Source organism: Podarcis pityusensis, assembly GCF_964106645.2.
Source record: "Podarcis pityusensis genome assembly, chromosome: 1".
NCBI lineage: Eukaryota > Metazoa > Chordata > Lepidosauria > Squamata > Lacertidae > Podarcis > Podarcis pityusensis.
The window spans coordinates 28,519,174-28,537,043 of record NC_138028.1 but is presented as its reverse complement, the minus strand read 5'-3'; the positions used below and the strand labels follow the sequence as shown (position 1 = coordinate 28,537,043).

The following is a 17,870-nucleotide window of genomic DNA, read 5'->3' as shown; positions in this document are numbered from 1 at the left end:
GGGTTACAGCATTAAAAACAACCCACAACCATAAAAACAAGGTTGGTCTGAAAAACTTACACCTCAGGTGTGAAAAGCCTTAAAGCCATGTTCTGTCATGAAGCTCACTGGGTGATATTGTGCCAGCTGCAGTCTTGCAGCTTAATCTCCCTTACAGGGATAAGGATAAAATGTGGGGGCGGGGAACCATGAATGCCACCTTGAGCTCCTTAGAGGAAAGGTAGGATATAAATGAAATAAATGAATGAATGCATTTTTAGCAACAGAAATTCAAACTTTGTTGACAGGTTGTTCTCTCAAGTGCTCAGCAATCTCGATGCACACCTGAAGTCCTTCTGAACTTTGGACATGCATTTGAAGAAGAGAGAGGAAGAGGGAGAGATCCAACTAAGTCATACTCAGAGTTGACCCACATTGATTTTAGGGGATCTATTCTGAGTATGACTTACAATGGATATTACCCATAATAAAATGAGTTGAAAGTCATCCAAGGTCAAAACATTTTGTGTATCAATTAAATTTATCAGCCTCTTTAATATTAAAAAATCTCCAAGTGTTGTATAAAAGAATAAAAAGCAACTGTTTTGCACATGGGAGGTCCCAGGTTCATTCCTGGCATCTTTAGGTAAGGTTGGACCCTTGTCTGAAACCCTTGGAAAGCCACTACTGGTACTGAGCTAAATGGAGCAATGATCTGACTCAGTATAAGGCAGCTTCCCAGGCTTCTATGTTCCCTAACCTGGTGCCCTCCAGATGCTGTTAGATAGAGATCACATCAGCCCTGGCAGTTGGTTGGTCAGGCAGGTTGGGGATTATGGGAGCTGGAGACCACCAACATATGGAGGACACCAGCTTATGGAAGGCTGTTGTAGGATCAGGCACAACCACAAATACTGAAGTAGGAGCTGCTGATATTTCTACCAGCAGCATCTCCTCTTTGTTTTTATTGAAGGGGCTGCTAGAGTCAGGGAAAGCAGGGAAGCGAACCTCAAGGGGCCTCCAGGAGAATCGGGTCTGAAGAACTGCTCCTGAAATTTGGTGGCGAACATTGTAAATAACATGGGGGGGAGGGGAGTTGTATTAATCTGTAGCAGACATTTACCGCTTCCCTTCACACCTTCCTCAGCAGGCTAGAAAATGTACTTAGCACACAGCTTAATATGGAGACACGCTCCTTGTGCTAATGCTCTTCACAATTATTTCAGCTACTTTGAGACATGAGTGAATCGGCACATCTGGTACATTGTGGGATATTTGGCATTAAATCATCAGCATCAACCCGCCTTCTCTAAAACGATATGCATGGTCTAAATACACAAGTCGTCATAGGTGTCTGCCATATAGTTATGCCTTCCAAACTTTTTGCTCCCCTCTGAATTAAGATGGAGCGGAACTGAAGTAATCAGAATTACAGTGGTACCTTAGGTTACAGATGCTTCAGGTTACAGACTCCGCTAACCCAGAAATAGTACCTAAGGTTAAGAACTTTGCTTCAGGATGAGAACAGAAATCGGGCAGCAGCGGTGTGGTGGCAGCAGGAGGCCCCATTAGTTAAAGTGGTAACTCAAGTTAAGAACAGTTTCAGGTTAAGAACGGACCTCCAGAACAAATTAAGTTCTTAACCTGAGGTACCACTGTACAAGTGACCTATTTGTACAGTGGAGTGTCAGGGGAGAACTATAGCATCCCCCCCCCCCCGAATCTAACTGCAATTGCCCATTAAAAACACATGCACATCCAATGAATGTCACAGGCCAACCGTAGGCATATTTACTCAGAACAGTAAGTCTCGCTGGGTAGGGTGCGGCTTACTCTGAAGTAGGTATGGATAGCATTGAGAACACAAGCTTTGACTAAGTTAGACTTTCTTTACTCAAGTTTCATTTACCGATAATGACAATTGCATTATCCGTAATGGTTGCCAATCACAATTCATTGGATGAACATCAGTCACATTCACACCATACATTTAAAGCACTGTGATACCACTTTAAACAGCCATCATGGCTTCCCCCAAAGAATTCTGGGCACTGTAGTTTGTGAAGGCTGTTGAGAGTTGTAGTTTAACAATCAACTCCTCTGCCCATGGAACTCTGGAGATTTTAGCTCTGGGAAGGGAATAGACGCCACCTAACAAGTCTCAGCACCATTAACAATCTACCTTCCACCTAAACTTTATTTATTTAAGATATTTCTAAACAGGGCTTCAGATACAGTGATGGGCCCTCTGTTTCTTTCTTCTCTGCTGCTGCAGACGGGGCTGTCAATTTCTCTGTCCACCCATTGAGCTCTTGATTACAGGAGTCATGTAGTGTGTAGGACCTGTCAGTTGTTCAGATATACATCACATGAGATCTGAAACATGGGGTGGAGTGGGGGGCAACTGCTCCTGTTTGCCCATTCCTAAATAGTTCCCCTTCTAGAATTCCTCATTCACTTTGAACTGGTGAGAGTTGAAGCCTTACTGGCATACCCATCCTCAGCCCCAAGGAGCCTTTTTTTGCTCATCCCATATATGTGGGATTGTGCTAACTCAGAGGTGAAATGGAAAAAAAAAATATTCTGCATATGGTCAGAGCCCTGTACTTTATTATTACTTCACAACTTCAAGGGCTGAGCCCAGGCATAGAGAGCAAGTGATATGGCTTACCTCTGTCTCTTCTTCTGTAATCACTGTCTTGTACTATCCTGAGGCTTTAAATGCCATTCAGCTCTTCAAAAAGTGGGTGCTCAGGGGTTCCCAAACTGTGGTCTACAGACTGCCCCCCGCCCAGTAGTATGCAAGCTTCATTCAGGTGGTCTATGATATGTCTGTACAACTACAATTAAAAACAATACATCATTTAACACTGCACAGATTATAATTGCTACAACAGGCAGAAAAACCATTAAGTGGCCTGCCAGGGCTTGTAGCAATTTTCAAGTGGTCCATGAGTGGGAGAAGTTTGGGAACTATTGCTGATCAAATATGTCCCAACTGTGATGAGACCTTAAAAAACAAAAACAACTCACCCAGGCCTTAGGTGTTTCAGAGTCATCACCCTGGCTCAGGGCAGTGGGTAGCTCAGTTGGTTAGAGCGTGGTGCTGAGAATGCCAAGGTTGCAGGTTCGATCCCCTTATGGGACAGCTGTATATTCCTGCATTGCAGGGGGTTAGACTAGATGATCCTCAGGGTGCCTTCTAAATCTATGAGCCTATGAAACTTCTATGTTCCATTCTCATTGCGGTTTCATTTTAAACAAGTGTTTCAATTCTTCTTATGTAAATTGCTTTGCGAAGGTTAAACATGCAATGTGCTTTATAAATATCTTAAATAAACAAATCACACACAATATCTTAAATTCCTGCCAAACAATCATTGAGTCTGAAATTAAGTCTTACACACTTTTGATAAACTCACATTGCATTGCGCTGCTAGTAACATTTGAAATCAGCTCAAAGGGTAGGGCAGCTTGGTTGTGTCCTGAAAACAGAAGGCTTGGTTTCACATAGGAGTGATGCAGGGGGCATCCCCCCTTCCCTTTATAGCAGACACTTCAACCCTTGTTTCATGTGCTGATGAGAAAAAAGTTTGTTTAAGAACCCCTGTTTGTATTAGCAGATAAGACTGTTTAATGTGAAATTTACCGTAAGTACATGCATTTAAGACGCCTTGAGTCCCAACAGTGGAAAAGGCAGGGTATAAATAAATATAGAACTAAATAAATAAATATATAATAAAAATACTAATTAATGGAGAAAGGAGATACCAGGCAACCGTAGTCCATTAATAGTAAGCAAGAAATACTGTGCTGTTTAAAGAGTAATGTGCTGCTGTTCTTGCTCAGTCGGTAGAGCATGAGACTTTTAATCTCAGGGTTGTGGGTTTGAGCCCCACGTTGGGCAAAAGATCCTTGCATTTTTTTTTTTTTTAAATAATATTTATTAAGATTTTCAAAAAAAAAAAAGAAAATACAGAAAGCAAGAATTAAAATACGTTCATAGCCTTATTTTCATATATCCACTTTCTGGGACTCCCCCCTTCCCCCACCCCTACCATATTCCTTTTTCATATTGTTGGCTCCACAAGCTCTCAGTTCTAATTAAAAACTTAATTTGTTTAAACCATTATTCGAATTTAAAATTTCTACACTCCACATCAATACCCTTAATAAAACACAAAAAATTTCTTTCCCAGGGCCCACCCCATTTTCATTCCACAATGTCCCTTTTTTTAATAATAAAAACACCCCACATAATAAAAGTATCAGAAATAAGAAATAAAGAGTATAATAGATGAGACAAAGCCAGTTCAAAAAAAAAGAAGTTAACAAGCCTTTGGATTTTAGTTCTCCCCCCCTGTCCCCGGTTTAATTTCCCCCTGACCACCAAACCATGTTATCCGCCTGGGATTCTTACAATCCATAAATCACCTATTTCCCCCAACTCCTTGCTGGTTTTTTCTTTTTTTTTTTCCCTTTCATAATCATTTTTAGAACACTTAACTTCAGATCTTTAATAAAGCTCCCCCCATTGTTCTTTCCAAATTGTAGTCCAGTTTCCTCTTGTTCCGCTGCTGAAACGTTCTAATTCAGAAGCTTAGTAAGTCTGCAGGGATTATTATTATTCAGGAACAAAAACTTGCGTTCAGTCCCTTCCTTTCTTCAATAGAAAATTCTATTGTCTCCTTTAGCTGAACACCCTGTAGACAAAATATTATTTCCGTTTCGCAGCTTTCCCAGAAGATAACCAGTCCTGTAAAATTCCAATGGTGTTTTTTTCACTTATGACCATCTTTGTAATGTCCCGAAACTCCTCTAGGGGGATTGTTATAACTTTGTCTTCTCTAGTCCAAAAGTCCGATTGTTATCCATGTTTTCGCCATTTTGTATCCAAGTTTTAACAAGTTGTAGCAAATTGTAACAAATTTAGCCAGCAAAGTTCTCATAATAAAATCCTCTCTACTTTCCGACTTTGACAGCTACTTTGACAGCTGTCAAAATCTCCGACTCTTTTCACCAGGCTCTCTCTTCAATCACCCCGGTTCCCAGGGGGGGGGGGTTACGTTTCTTCTCCCTCAGTTCATCCTCCAGCACAGTTCTTATAATTCCCCATCGTGGAATTCTTAGTTTTTATCAGCAATACAAATCTTTTTGGACCTTGGTTGCCAAAAGATCCTTGCATTGCAGGGGGTTGGGCTGGATGACCCTCGTCATCCCTTCCAACTCTTCATCTCTATGATTCTATGAGCAGTGTCCACATAGCTAAAAACCAAACAACAAGGGCCGCTTCCTGGCCCGTATCTTGGGAGTTTTTGTCTTGATTAGCAGCCTGGGATGTAATGTCAACTTGTCACAGAGGCTGACAACCTAGAAGGGATTTGGAGGAGAACTATGAAGATGTTAAAGGGTTTACGTATGGAAAGTAAACGGATATGTTTAGCCTAGAGAAAATATTACTAACAGGATTGGACTGGATCTTCAAGTATTTTAAAAGAATATCGGAAAGAAGAGGCACAGCGATCATTCACATTATCTGTTGAGGAAGATAGGGTAAGAAGCTCATGTTTTAAACTACAAAGAGGATGATAGTTTCCCAAGAGCACCCCAGCAATAGAAGAAGCTGCCTAAGATGTAGTGATGGCCACTAGATTTGATGGCTCTTAAAAGCATTAGGCAACTTCATGGAGGATAAGTCTATCAGCTGCTATCAAATCAGATTTTTGTGGGGCTTCCATGTACAGAGGTTGTGCTCCTGATGCTGGGGACAAACAACAGAGAAGGTCATTTTCCATATGTCCTCTTTACGGCTTCCTAGAGGCACCTGAAGTTAGAAATGGAGTGATGGATCTTTGGCGTGACAGGCACCTGTCAGAGACGTTTTAGGGGTAGGATAATCCTGTCTTGGGGCAGACAGCTTGGCCTAAGTCTTCCTAATGAGTGTGTGTGCTTGCCAATGAGCTGTGGAGGCTATTCCATTAGGGTGAATGGGGCACAGCCTCACCAACCTCAGTCTGCACTCAGCCAGACCCTATTTACCCTTGTTACTTACAAGCAGACTAGGGTTGTAGTATTGCCTCCCGTCTTCTTCCTCCTTCTCCTTAGTGTTGCGCTTGCAGGGAGGAAGATGGGAACAAAACTACAATTACGTGGCCTCTGGGTCTTCTTGCCTTCTGCCCTTTGAGGTCCAATAAGTACCAGTTACCACTTCTGTCCCATCACCAGTGTTGCCCTTGCAGAAGTGAGCAGAGAGGAGGATGGGGACAAAATTAGAATTAGTGGTACCTCAGGTTAAGTACTTAATTCATTCCGGAGGTCTGTTCTTAACCTGAAACTGTTCTTTTTTTTTTTTTTTTTTACAATAATATTTATTAGTTTTCAATAAACATAACAAACAAACATAAAATAATATACAATAACACAACAACATAACAACAATATAGAAATAAAGAAAGAAAAAAGAGTAACCGACTTAACATACCTAAACAGAAAAAAGAAAAGAAAAAAAAATCAATTAATTATTTAAGATCCGTTTTCATAAACATTTTAGTTGACTTCCTCTAATCTCCTCCATCTGAATTTCCACTTAAATTGAATGTAGCAGTTTCCAACATCATTGTTTCATAATACAATATTACAGTTATATTCCACTTTCTTTACCTTTCTTATAGTGCATTTTCTTAATTACACATATAAATCTAATTTTGTCCTAGGCCAAGTTGGTTCTTTCAAGTGGTTACATATCTTTAATGTTAGAATATTTATTCAAATAGTCTTTAAATTTCTTCCAGTCTTCTTGGTAGTCCTCTTCTTTCTGGTCGCGGATTCTCCCAGTGAGATCTGCCAGCTCCATGTATTCCATCATCTTCATCTGCCATTCTTCTACCGTTGGTAATTCTTGTGTTTTCCATTTACTGGCTAGTAAAATCCTAGCAGCTGTTGTGGCATACAGAAATACTTTCACATCTTTTTTGGGCAGTTCAGTACCAATTATCCCAAGGAGAAAGGACTCTGGTTTCTTAATAAATGTATATTTCATCATTTTTTTTAATTCATTATAATTTTTTTCTCAGAAGTCCTTTACCTTGGGACAAGTCCACCACATATGATAGAAGGTACCTTCTTTTTCTTTACATTTCCAACATACATTGTCACAGTTATGGTACATCTTTGCCAATTTAACAGGGGTTAGGTACCATCTATACATCATTTTCATAATATTTTCCTTTAGCAAACTACATGCGGTAAACTTAACCCCTTTCTTCCAAAGTCTCTCCCAATCCTCCATCATTATGTTGTGTTCCACATCTTGTGCCCAATCAATCATAACCGACTTTACTTGTTCATCTTTCATGTGCCACTCCAATAGCAAGCTATACATCCTAGACATATTCTTAACATTAGTATCTAACAACTCCGTTTCCGATTTGGTTTTTTCTGTTGCAAAACTTTTTTTCTTGTCAATCTTAAATAGCTCATTAATTTGATAATATTGAAGCTAATTTATTTTATCTTTAACTAATTCAAATGGTTTTAATTTAAATCTCTCAGCATCCTCTATCAATAAATCAGAGTATCTCAACCACTTATTCTCCATATTTAACTTTTTTTGTGCCTGGGCTTCCATTGGTGAAATCCATTTGGGTGTTTTTCTAACCAAGAGATCCTGATATCTAATCCACACATTATAAAGTGCCTTCCTGATTATATGATTCTTAAAACCACTATGGGCCTTTACTTTATCATACCAAAGATATGCATGCCATCCAAACCTATTATCCAGACCCTCCATGTCCAAAATATCCTCATTTTCTAATTTAATCCAGTCTTTAATTCAGCAGAAGGCCGCTGCTTCAAAATATATCTTCAAATCTGGTAGGGAAAAACCTCCTCTTTCTTTTATGTTTGTAAGCAATTTATACTTAATTCTCGGTTTTTCCCCCTGCCATATAAATTTAGACAGGGTCTTCTGCCATTCTTTAAAACATTTAACATTGTCAATAATAGGCAAAGTTTGAAACAAAAACAGCATTTTCGGCAATACATTCATCTTCACCACCGATATTCGACCCATGAGTGAGAATTTTAAATTTGACCATATCTCCAAATCTCTTTTTACTTCATTCCATACTTTCTCATAGTTATCTTTATATAAATTCAGATTTTTCGCTGTTAAATTCACCCCCAAATATTTAACCTTCTTCGTAAATGCCAGGCCTGTTTTCTCAGTAATAGTATTCCTTTCATCTTTATCTAAGTTCTTTTCTATTACTTTAGTTTTGCTCTTATTCAATTATTCAAACCTGCCAGCTGCCCGTACTCCTGTATCATCTCCAGTGCTTTCACTACACTGGACTCTGGATCCTGTAGAGTTAACACTAAATCATCAGCGAAGGCTTTTAATTTATACTGCTTAGATCCTACCACAATGCCCTTTACTTTCTCTTCTTTCCTCAATATATTCAGCAATACCTCCAGGACCAAAATAAATAATAGGGGGGAAAGTGGGCATCCTTGCCTGGTTCCTTTCTCAATTTTAATTTCCTCTGGTACCACATTGTTAACAATAATTTTAGTTTTTTGTTCAGAATAAATCGCCTTAATGCTATTTAAAAATTGTTGGCCAACTTCAATACTTTCCAAATTTTTTCCCATAAAAAGCCAATAAATATTATCAAAGGCTTTCTCCGCATCAATAAACATTAATAATGCTTTAGTATTTCTTTTAGCCTGTAATCTTTCCAGAATATCTACTATATTTCTGATATTATCTTTCATATGTCTTCCAGACAGAAAACCTGCTTGGTCTTTATGTATATATTCTGTTAAGACTTTTTTCAATCTGCTAGCCAAAATATTTGCAAATATTTTATAATCCACATTAAGTAATGAAATTGGCATATAATTCTTTACATCCGATCTATCTTGTTCAGATTTTGGTATCAGAGTTATATATGCATCTCTCCAGGTTTCAGGGGCCCTCTCCCCTCTCAATATCTTATTACATACCTCTGCCAACGGTTGAATTAACCAATCTTTGAAAGTTTTATAATACTTGGCAGATAGTCCATCCGGTCCTGGGGCTTTGCCCAATTGCATTTGCTTTATTGCCGTCTCTACCTCCTGTCTTGTAATCATGTCATTGAGTAGTAATCTTTTATCTCCGGGAATTTTCTGCATTTCATTTAATCTAAGAAATTGCTCAATTTTATCTTTATCTTCTTTGCCTTTTTTATACAGTTGTTTGAAATATTTCTGAAAGCATTTTCTAATATCCCCAGGGTTTTCCACAGATTTCCCCTCTGTTACAATATTTGTGATCGTATTTTGTTTCTGTCTTTTTTTTAATTGCCAAGCCAGCAGTTTCCCACATTTATTTGCAGATTCAAAATTTCTCTGTTTCATTAATTTTATTTTCCATTCTATTTCTTGATTTATAATTTGAGAAAATTGAATCTGCAAGGCTTTAATTTCTTTTTGTATCTGTTGGCTTTTAGGCTTTGATCTTAATTCCTTTTCTTTCTCATTTATTTGGGAAAGATTTTTTTTTCCTTTTTTTCGTTTTGAAGTTTTTTCCTTATAGCATTCTGTTGTATGAGGAACCCTCTCATTACAGCTTTGCTAGCATCCCACATGACTCTTGCTTCTACCTTTGTATTTATATTTAATTCAAAATAATCCTTTAGAGTCTTTTGGGCCTTTCCCACCACCAAGTCATTCCTCAACAACCCATCATTCATCCTCCATCTAAAAGAACCCTGCAGATACTGTTCTTAACCTGAAGCACCACTTTAGCTAATGGGGCCTCCTGTTGCTGCAGCGCCGCTGGAGCACGATTTCTGTTCTCATCCTGAAGCAAAGTTCTTAACCCGAGGTACTATTTCTGGGTTAGCAGAGTCTATAACCTAAAGCGTATGTAACCTGAGGTACCACTGTAGTTGGCTCTGACTGACATTGGTCTGGTGCCACCTGCTGTTCGGGCTCCCTGTATTCCACCCTACACCAGTCTCAGTGGACAGCAGCCACCAGATGTACTGCCAGCTCACCCATGCCCAATAAAATGTGGCCCCTGAGTGTCCACCCACTGCTGCATGTGGCCCTTGGTAACATAAAGGTTGCCCATCCCTGGGTTTTCTGGTATTAGGATATATGCATTAATAGCATCACATGGGTGCTGGTTTGATTTTCCTAAGGTTGGAAGACTAAACATTTTGTGTGGACACATATAATCTTCAAACAGTTCCTGGGGTGTACAGTTGTGAACAAACTGCCGTGGAGGCCTAGTATGGATAGAAGAGTGCCACACATTTATAACTACTCTTCTTCTGTTTGCAGTCTAAAAGCAGAAGCTGCTATAGCAGCAGATCATTAAATCAGCTCCTTAGGATCTGCACAGATAGGTGGGGAGAGGGTAGGCGATAGTAGGAGAAAGCAACTTTAAGAAAAGGAGGGGAGAGCAATCATTTTTAGAAATAGGAACATTTGGAAAGGATAGCAGTTAACAAGGCTCTTTGTTGACATTTAGATGCTCTTACAGAAGCTAAAACGGGATTTGGCACCTTCCCACTCTACTCTACAGGCTCTGAAGAGTGAAAGAAAATAAAATGTGAGGCTTGTTTGATGTCTTTGCCATGAGTGCCCACACAGCCTCCCATTTACATGCACACGCCAAATACTTTGGCCCATTGATATTAGCTGAGTGGTCTAGCAACCTGAAAGGGGCCTTGGAAGAAGATGAAAAATCATGTTAATTGAGTCCAAGGCTCCCCCCCCCCCACACTAATGAGGACAGATAATGATCCTGCCTTCCCCTGATCACTCTTAATGGGACACATTAATCTGTGGGAAAATAGATGCATAATAGATGCAAATATGGGCCTGTAATCGAGGCCAGGCGATCTTACAGTCACTGTAAAGCGTAGCTTGTTATTTACAAATCCTGGTGGCAGACAATCAGTAATTAGTTTCCCAATGAGCTGTACCTCTTTCCTCGTATCATCATATCCACTGCGCTCACCAAGGCAGCAACTCACAAACGGTGTGTCGGAAGGGGCACACTGGCATGAATGTAGAAAATTGTCTTGTAGTCCCACTATTCATCTGTCTGGCCCAATAATATCTACTCTGACTTCTGGCAGTTCTCTGGTATCTCAGGTAGAGCCAGTGCTCCCCCCCCCCCTTTAGAAAAATAGGTGCCAGAACTCACCATGAAGTTGTTGCAGTACGGTATGTGCCCCACTTTTTAACAACAAAAAGAGGTGCTGGTACTGCGTATCCTTAGTACTCACTGAAACAAAGCCCTGGGTAGAGGTCACCCCTGTCACCTGCTGCCCGATTCTCTTACCTGGAGAGACCAAGAATGGAAACCAAAGCCTCCTGCATACAAAGTACAGTGGTACCTTGGGTTAAGTACTTAATTCATTCCGGAGGTCCGTACTTAACCTGAAACTGTTCTTAACCTGAAGCACCACTTTAGCTAATGGGGCCTCCTGCTGCCACCGCGCTGCTGGAGCACGATTTCTGTTCTCATCCTGAAGCAAAGTTCTTAACCTGAAGCACTATTTCTGGGTTAGCGGAGTCTGTAACCTGAAGCGTATGTAACCCGAGGTACCGCTGTATGGGTTCTAAGGGTGAGCTATGGTTCCTCCTGAGCACATTCACACACCCCATTGCATTAACGCCATACATTCAACCTCAATAATACCACTTTGAACAGGCACGGCTTTTCCCAAAGAATTCAAGGAGCTGTAGTTAGCAGTGCTGAGAGTTGTTAAGAGACCCCTATTTCCCTCAGAGTGGTATCTGTCCCTCTTCATAGGGAACTCTGGGAACTGCACCCCTGGGAAGGGAATAGGGGATCTCCTAACAATTCTCAGCCCCCTAAACAAACTGTGGTTCCCAGAATTCTTTGGGGAAAGGCATGGCTGTCCCAAGTGGTACCACAGTGCTTTAAAGACTTTGTGCAAATGTGGCCACAGTCCAATGGGTTTCTGAGCAAACCAGGGCCTAGGCCTTGCTCATTAAATGGCTTTTTGCAAGCCATGCTCTCTGATCCTTAACCACCCCCAGCACCGCCCTCCTGCCATACAGAGCTGCTGACAGACTCAGAACTACTAAGACAATGTATGTGAAGCACTCAGTAACATTTTAAAGTGCTGTATAAATGCTAATTATTACAGTCCATTCTAGCTTTGATGACAGATGCACAACGGACTCCTGGTGTTTCTGGAGAAGCAGCCAGCTTTGTCTGAACATGTCTCAATTAAATTAGAGAGTCCCACTAATTTTACTGAGTCAATATAACTAAATTTGCACACCCTGCTAACTAGAACCCTTTGGGAGGGACAGATCTTCATTTCCTTGGAAGGAAAGAAGCAGAATACATCTCTGAGCAGCCATTTAAAAAGTGATGACTATGTATAATAATCTTTGTGCAGCCGAGGTCTTCATTTGATGTCCACTCCTGTTTGTGTTTCTTTGTAACTGGCCATATTATAATTACATACACTATTAATGCATGAATTCTACATCTAAAGAAAATATTCACAATCTCTCTTCGGCGTAGGCAAGAAAAGTTGGAATGTTACATCCCAAATACCCAAATTGTGTTATTCTAAGGCTGGCGTGCCAAATTAGATTGCTGCATAATACAGTTTCTACAATTTCTTTGGTTGCATTATTTAGGGGGTGAGAATTGGAAAATCATGAGCTGGATTAGAAACTGACCAAGAGATGAAGATATGGAGGTAATAAATATCATTACCAATGAACTAAGGGCCATATAAAGAGAAATGCTGAGGGTGGTAGTGTTGGTGGTACTGAGGCCCATTCTAAATGTAGATATTTTTAACCCCCTGACATCTGAAAAGTCCCTGAAAGATCCTGTATTTCAGAATCTATCCTAATTTCATCAGTTTTCATCCAGTAACGATGAGGACTAGAAGTTTGCAAAACTGAAATGAAATGAAATTCTGACTCTGTTCAGACAACCATACTGATGTGATATTATCTTATTTGATATCAATCAACTGGTATATAGAATCATAGAGTTGGAAGAGACCACAAGGGCCATCGAGTCCAACCCCCTGCCAAGCAGGAAACACCATCAGAGCACTCCTGACATATGGTTGTCAGGCCTCTGCTTAGAGACCTCCAAAGAAGGAGACTCCACCACACTCCTTGGCAGCAAATTCCACTGTCGAACAGCTCTTACTGTCAGGAAGTTCTTCCTAATGTTTAGGTGGAATCTTCTTTCTTGTAGTTTGGATCCATTGCTCCGTGTCCGCTTCTCTGGAGCAGCAGAAAACAACCTTTCTCCCTCCTCTATGTGACATCCTTTTATATATTTGAACATGGCTATCATATCACCCCTTAACCTCCTCTTCTCCAGGCTAAACATGCCCAGCTCCCTTAGCCGTTCCTCATAAGGATATCATTTCCAGGCCTTTGACCATTTTGGTTGCCCTCCTCTGGACACATTCCAGTTTGTCAGTGTCCTTCTTGAACTGTGGTGCCCAGAACTGGACACAGTACTCCAGGTGAGGTCTGACCAGAGCAGAATACAGTGGCACTATTACTTCCCTTGCTCTAGATGCTATACTCCTATTGATGCAGGGCATTGAATTGGTTCATGCTTAAGGTAAAGGTAAAGGGACCCCTGACCATTAGGTCCAGTCGTGACCGACTCTGGGGTTGCGGCGCTCATCTCGCTTTATTGGCCGAGGGAGCCAGTGTACAGCTTCCAGGTCATGTGGCCAGCATGACTAAGCCACTTCTGGCGAACCAGAGCAGCGCACAGAAACGCCGTTTACCTTCCCGCCGGAGCGGTACCTATTTATGTACTTGCACTTTGACGTGCTTTCGAACTGCTAGGTTGGCAGGAGCCGGGACCGAGCAACAGGAGCTCACCCTGTCGCGGGGATTCGAACCGTCGACCTTCTGATCGGCAGGTCCTAGGCTCTGTGGTTTAACCCACAGCGCCACCCGCGTTACGCTCATAATCAAGCTGTGATGAGATTATGTCAGTATGGGTAACTTGGGAACATAGCACCGCAACTGGAAAACATGTTGGGCATGTAAATGACCCTGGGTGGGTCCCATCTTTGGCATCTCTTGCTGAAGGATATTGAGCAGCAAAACTGGGGAAGTGGAGGCCTGGATGGGTGAGGAAGAGGAGAGTGGCATCTATATATTATAGATAGATCTATATATTCAGTATTCATTAGAAGCAAAGATGGAAATCAAGGGAGTTCTGTGAGTGCAAAGGCCTTTATTTTTTTCAACAAAACGCAAGTTGAAAGGGAATGGCATCAAATTAGATACTTTCCAAGCCAGCTGCCTCTGAGCTTGCTTTCTTCTTGCCTTTTCTTGTTTGCTTTTGTCAACATCTCCGGTTGACAGTGGCGGAGATAAGCACCTAGAGGAGCTTTTGTGCCTGAACGGATGTATAAGCAAAGGAGTGTGACTGTGAGCATATGTGGGCCTACTTTAAACCTCATGCACTACATAACTTTCCTTGGAGCTATGAACAGTCACCGGAGCATTTGTCCACACCATTTAATATGCCTATACCGCACCTGCATTAGGAACAGTTCAGTCTTGCCTGTTGTTTTACAGATTTTCAGGGGAGTTGTTATTCCTACCCATCCCCTGTTTCTGCTTACCAATTTTCTCAGCTGCCAAGCATTTAAAAGACTTGTTCCCTGGCCTGAGGTTTAGGTGTCTGTCGGTTTTCTTGTTGATACAGCTGGTTTTCTCAATGTGTGAGATGTTCCCAGTGGAGATCCTGTCATTCTGAGACAGATTTGTCAGAAGAGAGAAGCATTCAGTTGGGGGGGGGGGACCTTATATCCACAGCACCACCACCACCACCATCATCATAAATGACAACCAGCACGCACACACCTGCTTTAAACTTTGTGAATCTGGAAAAATGGATGGGCAGAAAAAGGTCTAGGCTTTGGTTATTCAGGCTTTCCAGAAGGATAATCTGCATTGGGATATTCTACCTTAGATTGGATTATTTAGATGGTGCATAAAGTAATAATAATAATAATAATAATAATAATAATAATAATATCCCGCCCACTCTGGGCGGCTCCCAATAGAATATTAAAAACACGATAAATTCATCAAAAACTTCCCTAAACAGGGCTGCCTTCAGATGTCTTCTAAAAGTCAGAGAGTTGTTTATTTCCTTGACATCTGATGGGAGGGCATTCCACAGGGTGGACACCACTACCGAGAAGGCCTTCTGCCTGGTTCCCTGTAACCCAGGCATAGGCAAACTCCGGCCCTCCAGATGTTTGGGACTACAATTCCCATCATCCCTAGCTAACAGGACCAGTGGTCAGGGATGATGGGAACTGTAGTCCCAAACACCTGGAGGGCCGGAGTTTGCCTATGCCTGCTGTAACCTCACTTCTCACAATGAAGGAACCACCAGAATGAATGCCTGCTAATTGAGGTGGCATTATCCTACATCCAGGGTCAGAGGCTGAATGCCATTTGCCTTGGGTCAAGTGAGAGAGTGCTAGAGCCCTGCTATTCTGCTAGTGAGCTTCCCAAGGGGCAGGTGGTTGAACATTGAGCAAACAGGATGCTGGACTGGAATTTGGTCTGATGCAGCAGGACTCTTCTTATGATCTTCCTTGAAGGAATGCTTATTCCAAGCAGTGGAGTCCCTAAGGCAGTTTGATGGCACTTGTGTACCTCCTTCTGGCAGCTCCTGAGCCAAGCTGGTGCCAAATGTATAGCTCTGCTTTCCTTTGGACCTCATCAGCAAGACTAAGGGAGGTCTTGTTGTCTGGGCAGCCTAGGACCACCATACACATTGTCCATTCTTGTGCCCTGGGGAGTACAGAAGGCATTGACTTTCAATGAAAATGAGCTTAATTTGTCATTCATGAAATCAACAATAGGCACATCTGAATACCTAATTTACAGATCCAGTATTGATTTGTGATTGGCTGAAATTGCTGATTGGCTAGAATCCTTCAAGGAGGAAAGAGATTGAGAACGAAAATGGCACCACACAGTTTCAAAAGGTCAAGGAAAATTTGACTTCGAACAATCATAATAAAATTTGGATTTAGGTGTTGGGAAACCTCTCCAGAATTGCTTTTTTGAGGCAAAAAGCAAACCCGAGAAAGATGTGGCTCAGCCCTAACTTAAAAGTTCTCTCCCCATTACAAATTAAAACGAAGTTCTGTTAATTGCTATATCTGAACGAGTGACCCCTTTTCTCTAATTCTGGTTCCCAGTGCGCGAGAAACCATGACATAAATGTTAATTCTGTACAATGAATGGTCAGCTCTGTCATGGAAGGTGCCAGGTTGACAAGCCCCAAGGGACTGAAGCTCTGCAGTGAGCCACAAAACAGCTACAGGCTGCCAGCACTTCCTCCTCCTCTTCCTTCAAGACAAAAGCGGTTGTCATGAGTGTGAGGGCAAAATTGTGCAAATGTGCAAAGCGAGGCACAGACATCGTCAAGGGATGATGATGATGATGATGATGATGATTAATTTATACCCTGCCCTCCCCAGCCAAGACCGGGCTCAGGGCGGCTAACAACCAATAATAAAAACAAGTTGATTAAAATACAATTTAAAAGATTAAGATACAACATTAAAACAATTAGGGAGCAAACTCATCATAGGAGGAGAAAGGAAAAAGAAAAAGGGGGAGGGAATCAAACTGATTCTGAGCCAAAGGCCAGGTGGAACAACTCTGTCTTACAGGCTCTGCGGAAAGAGATCAGATCCCGCAGGGCCCTGGTCTCAAGAGACAGAGCATTCCACCAGGCCGGAGCCAGTGTTGAGAAGGCCCTGGCTCTGGTTGAGGCTAATCTAACTTTCTTAGGGCCCGGGACCTCTAGGGTGTTGCTATATATGGACCTTAAGGTCCTCCGTGGGGCATACCAGGAGAGGTGATCCCGTAGGTACGAGGATCCTAGGATGGGACCTGTAGTCTGAAATGTCTGGAGAAAACCAGGCTAGAGAAGTCTGCTGTAAACCCTTTCAACTATGAGGACAACCCCCAACATTGTCTCGAGCCTCAAGGAACAGTTGTAAATATTATCATTCTCAAGGCAGAATAAAGGACCATTGTGATAGCAGCAGCCAACAGACCAACGGGGTTTTTTTGCCCATCTCCTCTCTGTTGGAATGTTGGGACCACTGTGACACCAGCAGCCAATAAACCAATCAGGACACGGCCTTCCCCCAATATCATCATGACAGCTGCCTCTCCACAGTACAATTGCAGAGGCAAGGAAAGCAGCTGCTGTTGGATTTTTGCCTGACCTGCAGGCAGACAAGGCACAGGAGCCCTGCCAAGGGGGCAAGGTAGCTGCTCTAGAGAAAGCACGTGCCAACAGCGAGAAAGGTAGGACACAGCTAGGCAAGAAAAATACTGTAAATGGAAAGTTTAAACGAGTGCGCGCACACACACACTCAGCTCAGCACATTTTTATGGTCACCTTTCCCACACACACTTCCAGCGTTTGCAGGACATCTTTGTCATTATGAAATAGTGCAAGAGAGAATCATGAAAGAAATTCTCAGTGGAATGGACTCATTTTACAGTGATTTTTTTTCTTAATATGGCAGACCTGTACACTCACTCACTCACCTTTACACACACACACACACAAACTTTAAGAGGAAATCCCTTTGAACAGCACTGTGTAAACACTGTCTGCTGGTGTACCCAAGAGGGGAAAAACACACTTGAAATCATGCCTTTTCTTGACGTGATGGTGCTGCTAAATATATGATTCACCCATGAATTACAGAGCAGTAAATAAAGCCACTGACATCCAATAAACAAAAGCAGAGTGAAGTCCCAGTGCTTTATGGTGTCACCAGAAACGCCTTGATGTATTTATAGCC

At 41.7% G+C, this 17,870-nt stretch overlaps 1 protein-coding gene and 1 long non-coding RNA gene across 25 annotated transcripts in view; one reads left to right on the top strand and one right to left on the bottom strand.

Annotated features, from left to right (window-relative positions):
• Positions 1-17,870, top strand: part of NRXN3 (neurexin 3) — a 1,227,884-nt gene that overhangs the window by 763,639 nt on the left and 446,375 nt on the right. The window lies entirely within an intron of this gene.
• Positions 2,189-17,359, bottom strand: LOC308459284. Its single transcript, XR_013977960.1, has 5 exons — positions 16,899-17,359; positions 14,643-14,772; positions 6,032-6,211; positions 2,651-2,819; positions 2,189-2,322 (listed from the first exon to the last, which is right to left on the bottom strand). It is a non-coding gene; the product is annotated as an uncharacterized lncRNA (long non-coding RNA).